This window comes from Vigna unguiculata, chromosome 1 (assembly GCF_037176805.1).
Source record: "Vigna unguiculata cultivar grain cowpea cultivar isolate G323 ecotype 2 chromosome 1, ASM3717680v1, whole genome shotgun sequence".
Classification (NCBI taxonomy): domain Eukaryota; kingdom Viridiplantae; phylum Streptophyta; class Magnoliopsida; order Fabales; family Fabaceae; genus Vigna; species Vigna unguiculata.
In genome coordinates this window covers 43,857,864-43,870,755 of record NC_140792.1, presented here as the reverse complement: position 1 = coordinate 43,870,755, position 12,892 = coordinate 43,857,864, and the positions used below count along the sequence as shown (strand labels likewise).

At 34.3% G+C, this 12,892-nt stretch overlaps 1 long non-coding RNA gene and 1 pseudogene across 2 annotated transcripts; both read right to left on the bottom strand.

The window, feature by feature from the left end:
• Positions 1-870: 870 nt before the first annotated feature.
• Positions 871-1,636, bottom strand: LOC114162258 (uncharacterized). The gene is made up of 2 exons (XR_003599174.2): positions 1,293-1,636; positions 871-1,217 (listed from the first exon to the last, which is right to left on the bottom strand). It is a non-coding gene; the product is annotated as an uncharacterized LOC114162258 (long non-coding RNA).
• A 5,201-nt stretch (positions 1,637-6,837) lies between these two features.
• On the bottom strand, positions 6,838-10,615 carry LOC114177743 (protein TRANSPORT INHIBITOR RESPONSE 1-like; annotated as a pseudogene). Its single transcript, XR_014995419.1, has 3 exons — positions 9,923-10,615; positions 8,154-8,646; positions 6,838-8,050 (listed from the first exon to the last, which is right to left on the bottom strand). The product of XR_014995419.1 is annotated as a protein TRANSPORT INHIBITOR RESPONSE 1-like (transcript).
• Between the last annotated feature and the right edge of the window lie 2,277 nt (positions 10,616-12,892).

Sequence of the window (12,892 nt, the reverse complement as noted above, 5' to 3'; positions counted from 1 at the left end):
ATTTAATATGCAGAACAAGTTAATTATTTCGTTTTATCATTAATATTTGGTGAAGGAAAAATATTATTTAAATACATGCATACCTTGATCACAATTCAAGTGAATAATTGACATTATAATTTAAAAATTCTCATTTATCCACCTAAATTTAAATTTTGAAAATGATCTTTGTTTTGTTATTAACAAGATTACAAATGAATAATTATATATATATATATATATATATATATATATATATATATATATATATATATATTATTTTTGCTACTATAAAAACATGGTGAAAATAGTATGTATCTTAAAATTGGCTTTAATTTGTCTTCTAATAGTTACTTTCTAAGTATTTAATACTTATGTATATTTTATGTTTTACGATGACAATAAATAAATAAAAGTTAAAATTAATTATTTTACAAATTTGATAGTTATCTTGTATATTAAATATGTAAAAGTTATTTATTTTTGTATACTAAAATAAAATATTTTACTAATTATTCTTAAAATGTGTAATATTATTAGTCGTTACTTTATTTAAATATGAATTATTTATTTTTACTAATTCAATTAGTACATTTAATTAAAAAATATGTAAATATTAATTAGTATAATAATAATATTAAAATATGAATATTTAATTTCATTAAAAGTAGTTATATATTTTTTTTATAATCCCGTAGAAACACTAGTTATGGAAAGAGTCAATGCTTATCATCATAGGAATGCAGTTGAAACCTCTAATCTGCTCCAATTCATGAAAATACCTTCCAATTCATAGCATCTGATTCTTCTCACAGTTCACCAATTCCAACATCTTAACCATTTTTACTTGTCCGTTAAAGTTATGCGAGAAAGAAAAATTGGGCGTTCGGGTGATCAAAAACACCGTTTCTTTTATTGATTTCAATTGTATATACAGAGTATCTATTCAGCCATGAGAGGCAGAGAAGAAGAATATGGGACATACATCTTGAGAAAAAAGTGAGAAAAAGAGGAAGAAAAATGAAAATTGACCTAATAATGGAAGCAAAGAATGAATAAGAAAAGTTGAGATAGAAAGATCAAACATAGCGATACACTACAACCTGCCTCTTAGGGTTGGAGCAGATAACTATGAGAGTGAGAGCAATCACCAGCGCCATCAGAAGACCCATGAGGTCGATGCAAAACTCCGTGCAAGCCATTATTGCTATGTTTCTTCTTCTTCTTCCTTTTAACAACTGCAAAAGTAATCAAAACCAAAACAAATTCATATATGGCCACGCAATTCCACTTATTTAACTATAATTTATGACCTTTCTCGTGGCGGGCCATGGCGTGGTGGTTAGTTGAGTTGCACCAACATTGACCCAATGAAGGGGCATGCATCAGGTCTTCGTCTCTCACTATTTTCTATTAAATTCTTTTTCAAAGTGGAAAAATTAAACACCCATTTTCTAGTTTCAATTTTCAATTTTCAATCAAGAAGATTCAAGATCATTCTAGAAAACGTGCCCTAAAAATTAAAATTATCATTTTATAACTCCTGGATTACACTAATCCCCATCCCAAACTTGTCACTAAACTTATTCACAGGTAGCATAAATTAAGAAGTCAATTGTTCAACATCTTTCAAATTGTGAGGTCTAAAAAGCACGGATGTGGGATCCATCTATATTAAAACAATTCAAAATCAAATAATTCAATGTATTTGGTCTTTGTTGTACTTTGGAGGCTGAAGAAAAAAAAAAGAGAAAAACTCTTTTAGGAAACGAAATTAGCTTATTCTAAATTCTAAATTCTAAATTCTAAATTCAACTACGTACTACAGATTCTTTTCCTCAACTTATTATATATTTATCTTATGTACTAGTTTTGTTCTCATTAGCTGGGCCTAACCTATAGTTGATGACTTTACCACCCATTGGACACAAGTGTCTGGTTAGGTTCCAGAAAAGTTTGATTTAGCTACCCTATTTTTCTTACAAACAAAAGATAATATATAAAATTATTATATTCTTTATTTTTCATCGTCAAATACAAGTGTCTTTACTTAATCTTTTAAATTCATCTTGGACCCTATTCAACCAAAATTGAAGAAACAAAGGGCTGATCACCAAGCTTTGATAAAATGGACAAGAGATTGAATAAGTACTCATTGTCGAATTGTATTATATTTATAGGTAATTTTGAAGCTGAAATGATAGGTATTGTCTTATTATACACGACAACAAAAATAAATTTTAGTGAGAAAAATTTAGTGACAAATATAAATTTTGTCACTTTTTATATATTATATGTGACTAAATTTTTATTTGTCACAAATATTAATCATAATAATGATAAAATAAAAAAATATCACAAGAACTATATTAAAAAAATTATTAAATAAAATTATTATTAATATATAAATTTTTAAATATTAATAACTCGGTTTTTTTTATTAGTGATAAACTATTAATTATTACAATACTGAAATATTTGTTTCATTAATAATAATAATAATAATAATAATAATATATAACAAATTTATTTTCTATGTTTAAAATAATATATATATATATATATATATATATATTAAAAAATATTAAATTCCTATTTGTTCAGATCTAAGTACCATATCTTTATTTTATAAGTAGATATTATTTTCATTTTGTCACAACGTGGTTAATACAATAATAAATATAAATTTTGTCACCATTTATATATAATTTATAATTATCTTTTAATTTTTCACAAAAAATTTATTAAAAATGACAAAATATATATGTCACAAATAACTGTTCATTAACCTAAAATGTCGAATGATAAAATTGTTTTTCTTTTAATAAGAATATAATTAATAATAAAATTATTAAATATTTATAAATTTATAATTACCATATAGTATTAATTATTAATGTAATTATAAATATTATAAAAAATAAATTCTTTTTTTACAATATAATTAATTGTGTTAGAGATAAAATTTGTCTTTATTTATATATGTAACCGTTTTTTAAAAATTTTATTAAAAACAATAAAATATCATAGTTATTATGACAAAATTATTTTTTGTATAAAAATATAATATTAACTTTTATTATATTATCTGTAACTGTTAAAAAAAATTGTTTTATTTTAAATTTAAACTCTAGTTCTTTTATTTAAAAATTAGTTCTATTTCCACTACGCCACTTTATATTCATAAAATTAATTTCACTAATACGTTAAATTATCTATTTGTACATACTTTTATAATATGATACTAATAAATAATATATCCATTTTAAATTTAAATTCAACATATTAAATTTGAAATATCTAAATTATATAGTATGTCTAAATTTAACATATTTTTTTAATTTTAATTTTTTAAAAATTTGAAGTTTACATATTCAACCATTTATAAGGATAAGATTTTTTATCGAAAAGATAGTACATTATCATGTAAAGGGTCTCAATTTGATTTTTTTTTATCATTTGAAAGATGGATTAGATCATTTCCAAGGAGATGATCTTTATTTACGAAGATTTGTTGACAAATACTAGAGTTATCAAAATGAGTTGAAACCCGCGAGCCAATCCGGCTCACCACGGGTTCGGGCCGGGTTGGGTTAATTTTTTTTTACAAATTTCAATACGGGTTGATTTTTTCTAGAACCCTGCTCACCCGGGTTGAACCCGTGATGGACCAAATTGGCTCATCAACTTGCAAATAAAGGGTCATATAAGTATTTTATGTTAAGTTGGGCTTTATTTTTGAGTCATGTTAGATATTTTTTTAGCTCACACATAAATAATTTGTATTTTTTTAATTTTAGTTTGTATTTGGATTATATTAAAGTTTATTTAGATTTTAATTAGAATTATAATCTAATTTTGACTCAAAAAAATAATAAAGAAATTGTATTTTTTTAATTAAGTGAGCCCGTGAGCCAAACCGTTTAACCCACCAACCCGCGGTGGGCCAGGTCGGGTTGGATTTTTTTTGGCTCGCTAATGAGTGAGCCGGGTTGGGTTGGCTCACTAAGTGATCAATCTGTGGTCAATCGAGTCAGATCGGGCCGAGTTACCCTTTTTAACAGCTCTAACAAATACCAAGTAAATGTCTCGATTTGAAAAAATATATTTGGCCAATCTCATGGACAAAGTCTAGGTGCAAACGACCATTCCAACACAACAAACCTCGAATTAAATGAAACATAAAGAGATCAATTATTATTTCTTTAGAGAGGGTCTTGATACAAGCAAATCGATTACCATTCCCACACAAAGGGTGTTGTCAATGTAAATGGAACCAAATGAAATTAGTGACAATTCATATAAAGAGGGTCGTACATAAAGAAACCATATTTTTTTTAAAGAATTTGAGTTTGGTATATAGGTCATTTCATATGAATGAAAATGAAAATGAATATATTATTTGGTGTTAGATAGAGAGATTTTCAATACCTATGTGAACTTTGAATTTGAATTTAAGATTATACATTAAAAAGGTAGACATCTTTTTTATTTGAATTGATACATGTTAATTTTGTCTTATAACTAACAAAAGGGAGAGAGAGAAAAATATAATTTTCTTTCATTTAACTTAGTTGACCCATAAAGTCAGAAGTAAGAAAATATAATAATATCGACTAGTGCAGTGAGTGGTAAACTGATTCACCAGTTTAATAAAAAATAATTGGTGCAAAAAATTTGAATACATAATATCTATACATTTTTATTTTATTCTAGAGACGTTAAGTTATAGGCAACTGAGAACACAATTGCATTACTTTTAAATATTAACAGCCATGAATCTAAGAGTATAAGAAGAAAAAATGTATTGTCAATGTAAATTTGTTAAGATTACTAAGTAGTAAAAAGTTCAATCATGTATAATATTTGTAAAATAATTATTATAAAATCTAACAAACATTACGATAATTTGTGATTGAATATCAATGTAAAGGATTTAGCTATTATTACATCAAAATTAACTTTATAAGAAATATTAACTAAAAAAGGCAGTTTATTTACGTTATTGAAAGAAAGTTTGTTTTCTGTTTATTATTATAACAAATGGTTAATTAATTATATATAACTTTGAATATAACATAATAATAAGGTAACATAATTGTATAGAATTGCTATGAATACTACGATACCAATAGTTACATAATATCTATTAGTTATAGAATTAAAGACGTGGGTTTTAATCTAATTTTAGAATGATCCTGCACCTCCATAATTTAATCTTGTTCTTCATATCCTTGAAAGATAAAGATAAATATGTCATTTCACAACTCTATAGAAGTGGAAATTGAAATATATGGAGGTGCAGGAGGAAGCTGTCCTAATTTTACTGTCACCCTCAAAACATGGGCTTAGCATTATGAACTGGGCTAAGAGGCCTTGCAGTGGTTTCCAAGCCCAAATCATGAAAAGTTACGGAGGCTGAAATTGGAATTATACAATGATAGAAGATCCATTTGAACGTTAAAATGAGAATGAAGGATATGGGTGAGTTAATAATAAGAGAATAAAAATGATGATGGTGATGAACATGAAACGTGCGGCCATCATTAAGTAATGAAACCTGGTCTCTCTACTACTCACACCTTCGCCCTTTTCTTTTTCTCTGCTTTTTCTTTATTTGATTGGATAACTGTGGTGGGGACCAAACTCTCCCTGCATCATAATCTTCTTGTCTTGCCTACTTCTCCTCCCCACCACACTTTTTCTCTGTTCACTTCTTTTCTTCTTTTTGCTGATTTTCAGTTTCTTTTTCTGTAAAACAAAAGTTGTTCACAATCACATCCTCTTCTACCAAATTTAATCGATGTGTTCTTTGGAACGGATCTGTTTTGTTAGATGGTGTGAGTTTAGGGTTTAAGAAAAGAGAAGTTGAACGAAGAAGAAAAAGCAAGGGACACCATCCAATGTGACCGAATCTATCACGTGGCTCGCCAGTCGAGGATCTCTTCCTCTCTTTCCCCGATAAACATTGAATGAAAAAGCAGATGTCACCACACCTGAGGGCATTTTTACCACCCTAGCCTTTTTCCTATTTCTTTTGCTTTTTCAAATGCCACTGCCACAAAATTTGGGCCATTCACTAATTTCCCTGCCAAAGCCACCTGAAACCTGATTCTTCTCCTCCGCAAGCAAAACTTTTAAAACCTTACTCACTCAATCCTCTTCCCAGGGGAGAGAGGGCACCATTTGCAGGCTTTTACACACTGCTTGGATTCCGATTTAGCAAGCTGTTGAAAGCAACACATTGTCATAATCCGGCAATAAAATGTGCCAAGTTTACATCTCCACTTTTTTCAGCTAAAATGTGTACAAGGCGTACGAACTAGATACCTTACGATTCAGTAGCCTAAAAAAATACTATATGTAAACTAAAAGCAATAACGCAAAATATTTAAACTAAACCTGACTCTTTTATGTATGATGATTCTATACTTTCGGTAATTTGTTGGGAATAAAACAGAAGCAACTAAAAGTACAGTGAAAAGTTATACATAGGTTTATAGGGACTATTAATAAAGCTGTTTCAACCGTTTAGCTTATCTACTTCAACAAGTTTGCCTTTCCTTTCTTCACATCTTTTTATAACATTTCATAGTTTTCTAATGTTTACACAGGGACACTTCACCAAATAATGAACTTAGTCCGCTAAGAACCAAGGATTTAGAGTTTCTATATGATCTACGATCAAAGTTCAATGCAATCAAATTAAGTACCTACCATTTTATGGGGCTACTGAAACCCTTTTAACTGTAGAACCATTTTTTGTTTCCCACGATGATCGATAGTTCATCCTGATTCTGTTCTTCAGCTTTAGACACAATGCATCAAAATTGCTAAGGGCGGCTAATAACGCGGGCATTAGAATACGAATATTATAAATTGAGAATGCTTAATTAAAAAGACAAATGTGTCCAACATCCTACTAAAGAAAGACAAAATTAACATACAAATAAATTGAAGGCCGCGAATATTATAGTATGATGAATAATATAACAATTAGTATCGAACGCACATACAACAACAGTTTCAGTCTATTTATTAATCGGTAAATGAGCATCTCGTAAGCTCAGCCAGTGTAAAATGAATGGCATTCGAGCTCAAGCCGTCGGCGTACTCTCTTTCACGTACCTAGCTCAAAGACGAGCCATAACTGCATCTATGTAAGCCAGGCAACAGTAAATTCACTAGAGATTGCATACTGAGCGTGTACCTGTCATTGTCAATTCCCCAAATCAAAGTGGCATTAGATTTCTCGGCTCAATCCAGAGCGTGATCACTCAAGCCTTAGCGAAGAATCATCTTCCATTGTCCACACAAAACCAGGCATGTCCAACCTTGGCCCGGCGATAGTCCTGTAAATATAAAGCTTCTCAACAGGACAATCATCCGGCCTAGAATCTGGAGGTCCTCTTTCATCAATGACTTCAACGTTGAGTCTGGGCATTTTCTGACCCAGTAGCTTACATGCTCCATAACTCACTGAGCAGGAGGACATCCAAAGGGATCGCATTGTCTCCAGCTTTGCAGCATTTGCCAAAAGCGCCTTGTCACCAAAGGGGCAGTCCCTGATCTCCAGCTTCCTAAGATTATCACATCCAGACAGCACATAATGAAGTCCCAGATCACTTTCTCCAGCAAAAGCCACAGATAGCATCTCCAGCTTCTTCCCGTAAGTCCCAATATACTCGAAAACACGATCTGTAAGAAGACCGGATAGGGATAGGCGTTGCAGATCCTTGCAATGTTCTACAATGGCTCCAAAACCAGAATCAAGTGGCTCAAGCGTAAGATAGTCGGGCGTTCTAGGCTCGATGATACAAAGCCGAAAACGAGTCATATTAGGCCTGTTCCGCGCAATTGTGTGCAGGGCTGCATTAGACATTTGACGACAAAAATATAGAACCGATTGGAGCCGGGGGCAACCCTCAGACACGGAGACAAGGCCCTTTTCTGTCAATGAAACATTTGGCTCTAAACCGAATGGGTCAGACGGAAACACCCTTAACTCCCTTAAATCCTTACAAGATGCAGCAAGGTTATAAAGACCAGCATCTTCTATGTAATCCAGAACCTGTAGCAATCACCTTAATCAGCACAAGAGTTTAATAGTATGACTCCGACCAATGAATCGGAGTCGTAACATAGACATGGGCAGGCAAACAAAATAGACATACCCACAAACGCAACAAATTTGGGCATTGACTGATAAGCTTAATAAGATCAGGGCTCTGAATAATAGCATAACTCAAGTTTAGTGATGTTAGCCTTGAGCAGATGGGGTAGACAGCTGGAAGGTACGATGGGAGCACGTCCCAAAAACCAGACAAAGTCTTCAACTGCTTGCACTCAGAAAATGCAGCTTCCAGATTTGAGAAGACCTCTGGTCGCATCTCAGTTGAGTAGACTCCAGTGCCTAACTCAACCAGCTGAGGACAACGACGAAGTAGGTTGGGTAGTCTATCAAGTGGCACAGCACGATTGAGGCGCAGGGTCCGCAGGTTGGGACACCTCCCAAGCAGACGCTCCAGTGCAGATAAACTCACCTCATTGCCTAAGCAAGAGATGTTCAGTGACACCAGTGACGTGTAGGAATCGGGAAAATGGCTTAGCCAGTGCCCACTAAGGTCATCCACTTCACTCTCCTGCAAGTCCAACTCCTTCAAATTCCTACAACGCATTAGCAGATAGAATTTATCAATGACAATATCAAGACACTACAGTTCAGAAAATAGCATCCTATGGGTTTCTAACCAAAGAATGTAGTACATTGAACCACACGGTCCACACAACAAAAATTTAACACATTGTTGTCAATGCCCCAATATTAGCATATCATTCTATTCATCAGAGGTGCGCCATGCATAAAGTAAAACCTTGGAAGAAGAGAGAAATAAACTTTTTCTCACATGGTTCACACAAACCCCTCTCATCCGGTATCAAGTTAAAAATGTTCCTCTAACCATGCAAGTTTCTCGATAATAAATTATTTGATAACCATTGTTACTAAGCAGCTTTTTTTATCTAGTCAACCAATCATAAAATTTCACGTCATACGTAAGTAATTGATTTTGATAATAATTAAATGTCCGTGAATCAAAAATTAAATTCTTGAATTGATAGCAGCAGAAAAAAAAATAGGGATACAAGTGAAATCAATATGCAGGAAAAATTAATGCTCCAAACTTTAATAATGTAAACAACCCAACACAGCGTACTCCCGTGGCTCGCGAGTGAGATTAACAGCAGGGGCTTACTATTACCATTACTATTATTATTTATTAATAGTTAGCAATAATAATAATAACAACAAAAACAAAGCATCTAATCTAATAGAATACTACAATAGTCATTTAAACCAAGACGTAACTAAAGGTAAACCCCAAAATCACATCACGGGTCAAATTATTAGACATCCAAATCAATGATACTCACGGTGTCAAAAATTTCAAACATTTTTTACAAATAGCCGGGACCATAAACGATATAACTAGCGCTCGAAAGGGAAGGAGAACAGATCTAACATACACCTGAGAAAACGAATAAAAATAACGACACGCCCTCGAATTCACAACGGTGTCCGTTCCAAAAACACATTAACCAAAAACTAAAAATACCATTGAACAAAATTTAAGTTAGAATATCAGCTCTTACAGCCCCAAGTCCAAGATGAGGTTAAAATTCAACATATTTAATGTTTCATTTTGAATGAGTCAAATCTGAGCCTGGAAATGACAAGAGAGCCCGCGTTCACATTAGCCATAGGACAAAAAACAAGCCTCAATAGCGAAGATCCGAACCAGAAGTTCTTCCGGCGAGAAGAGAACACGTTAGTTACAGCGACAACTATCTACTGGCTGCTTTCACTACCAATAATAATCCACAAAGACGAGCAATGTACCGTTTCACTCAGCTAAAAGCAAATGAGAAAAGGAAATAAAGAAACCTGCAGTTGGCAGCAATGGCGGCCAGTCCGTCAGTGGTGAAACCCTCGCAAGAAGTGAGAACCAGCACCTTGAAGTTTTTGAAGGACTTAGCGATGAGTTCCAAGCTCTCGTCGGTGATGACCATCCTCTTGAGTCTGATCTCTTCGAGGCAGGGCAAGGCGCAGGCCATGGCGGCGATCCAGGGACAGACGTAACCGCCCCAACCCTCGGGGACCAAATTGAAGTCCGCGAAGTGCGGCTTCCCCTTGAGCGCAATGGATCTCAACTCCGGGAACCGCTTGATCACCATCACAGGGCTCACCGCATAGCAGTTACCCACGAAAACCTTCCTCCTGCACCACCGCTCGATCTCGTACCACGACTTGCACACCAGCGAGATCGCGTTCCGGTCCCTCTGGCTCTCAATGAAGGAGAACACGTGCTCCAGCACCTCCTCCGGAAACGAGAACGTGTAGGCCATTCTCTGCATAGGGAAACACTAACAACAGGCAGCCAAACGGCGTCGTTTCCACGATGAGAAAGTAGCAGAAACGGCGAAGCGCTCGTACTGTTAGATCTGAGACGCCATTAACAAGAAGCGAGAGTAGTATGTGTAACGTGATGTGAGTGAGAGAAAGACGGAGAGAGAGAGAGAGAAAGAGAGAGGATAAGGAGTTTATGTTTATGCTGTGTGTGTATGTATGTGTGTGCCTGGTAAGGTTAGAAATTAACCATGGTTAAATAGGTGGTGGTGAACTGGTGACAGGTGATGGATGGTTTTTCGTTTTCTTTTTGCGTGAGCAACTGTGAAGAGGACACGTGGGTTAAATCGAACCGTTGGATGGGGAGTGCGAAGAGGTGATCATAATATCTTATCCGTTGAGAAGGATGGAAGAGGAGCCGCAGAAAACGGGTGTACGTGAAAGGCGTGGACCAAATGGGGACGATATTTTGTGAGTGTCGTTATTTTCTCGCGAGTCATAGGGATGGGAAGACCGACAGGGTTTTATCGCGGGGGGAGGGGTTTGATAAAGTGTTATGATGTGTAGGGAAGTGGGTGTGGAAGGGAATCTCATGATTCGCATTGCACGGCTGGATCTGAAGGGATGGGGGAGGATACGGTGGGGACCACCGGGGATGGATGCAGGGATATCATATTTTGAGTTGAGTCCGAGAGAGAAATAAAAGAAGAAAGGTTGCGATTGCATAATTTATTGAAGGAATGAATGATATGAAGTGGAGTCTGGAAATCATGACATCACGGCCGTCCAATCATATATGACTGTTTCATTCTATGATTCTAACAGTCAGATATCTGTTTCCGGTTTCTCACACATTTCGTATCAAACTTTTTTTTCTCACTCAATCTCTCCCCTCAAAAGAAACCTAGGTCCACTTTATTAATGCCACCATACACACTAATCTAATCATCTATGCCATTGTTTACCATATGCTTGTGGTACCGGTACGAATCACCCTGCATTAATGACCTTATCGTGCAAATGTCAAAATACACAACCATCAATTAACCTTACAAAACGAAATCATGTTAATTCTAACTTTATCTCTTTTCTTTCACTAATCATTATATTATGATGATAATTGGTATAATTTTATTTGTTTAAGAAAGGTCGGTTACAGTATTAAATGAAAAAGCAAATTAAAGATGAGGATTGAAAGTAATTTAGGTTGGTGAATTGAAAAAGAAAAGGTGCAAAGGAATCGGAGTAGAGCAAAGCAGAGGCATGAATAGCATATGAAAATGTGTTGAGTTACGGCATTGGTTAGCTTAGCAATCTTCCTTTGCCCCTTTTTGGTAGATGCTGATCGTAGATGTTTGGTTAGTTAAATCATATTATTATCTTGAGTTCATTGTGACAAGTAATTCTCCAAAAAAGTGTCGGCAATCTCCAATAAGAAACGAAGTAGATGAACAAGTTTATGAAGGCAAGAATTGATTGGCTTTTCATCCTTGGTATATATTCAGTCAAATTTTATTCTAGACAGCAAGAAAGAACTCCATCGTGTCAAGCCACCACCAAATTAACGATTCAATGCACCAACCGCTTCCTTTCTCCCTTTTCACAAATTACGTATCAAATTCGCGTTCTCACTCACACTCTACTGGTTAACTAAGCAGAAGTAGAAAAGAATAAAAAATAAAAAACAAGAGGAAGAGCAGCAGAGAGGAATCCATTGGCTCTGGTGAGGAATCGATTAAAGTACAAACAAGCTGCACGTTGCATCTCTATCAAACCTCTCTTCTTCTCCCTCATCAGAAGCTTTTTTAACAGTGTACGGTCTGCGGGTGTATTGTATATTGTAGTTTAGTTACACGTATGCCAACAAAACCTAAACTCATTTTTCTCTCTTTCTTCAGATTATCACAAACACAAATTCGCTAATTGGTTTTCTCTACTCATAAACGGGTAAGTATGTATAATGATATATGAGCACTACGCAAATTATTGGCGAGGGTTTAGAAAATGACTTAACTACCCCTCGTTGTTGTGGTTTTCGTAGCGTGGGAAAAGGGTATTGTGGTCAGGAGATGACAACGACATGATAGTATGGGGTTTCACTCGCTGGGCATGGACTCCATTGAGCTGTCCCTTTTGTGTCCAAAAGCAGAGACTAGACAGTAAAACGAGAGAGAGAGGCTCAGACGGGTGGAATCAACGGTTCGGATTTCATCTTGAATCGACCCCTCTTTGTCTCTATTCGCGCTCTTTTCAAAACACAAAAATAAAAATCTTTATTATTATTATTTCAAGAAACGTCGAAAAGTTTTGCTTAAAATAATCAGGAACCAGTTTCTGCTAATGCTTTCCAAAGAAGGAGTTCATTAATCCGTTTGAACTATGAACTCCAATAATTTGCAGTATTAAAATGGAAAAGCGAGAGCTGAGTTGTCTTGCACGTATAGTTCATTATTTAATTCCCAGGAAATCAAGCTTATAACTTTAAAAACGCATTAATGAATTGAGATA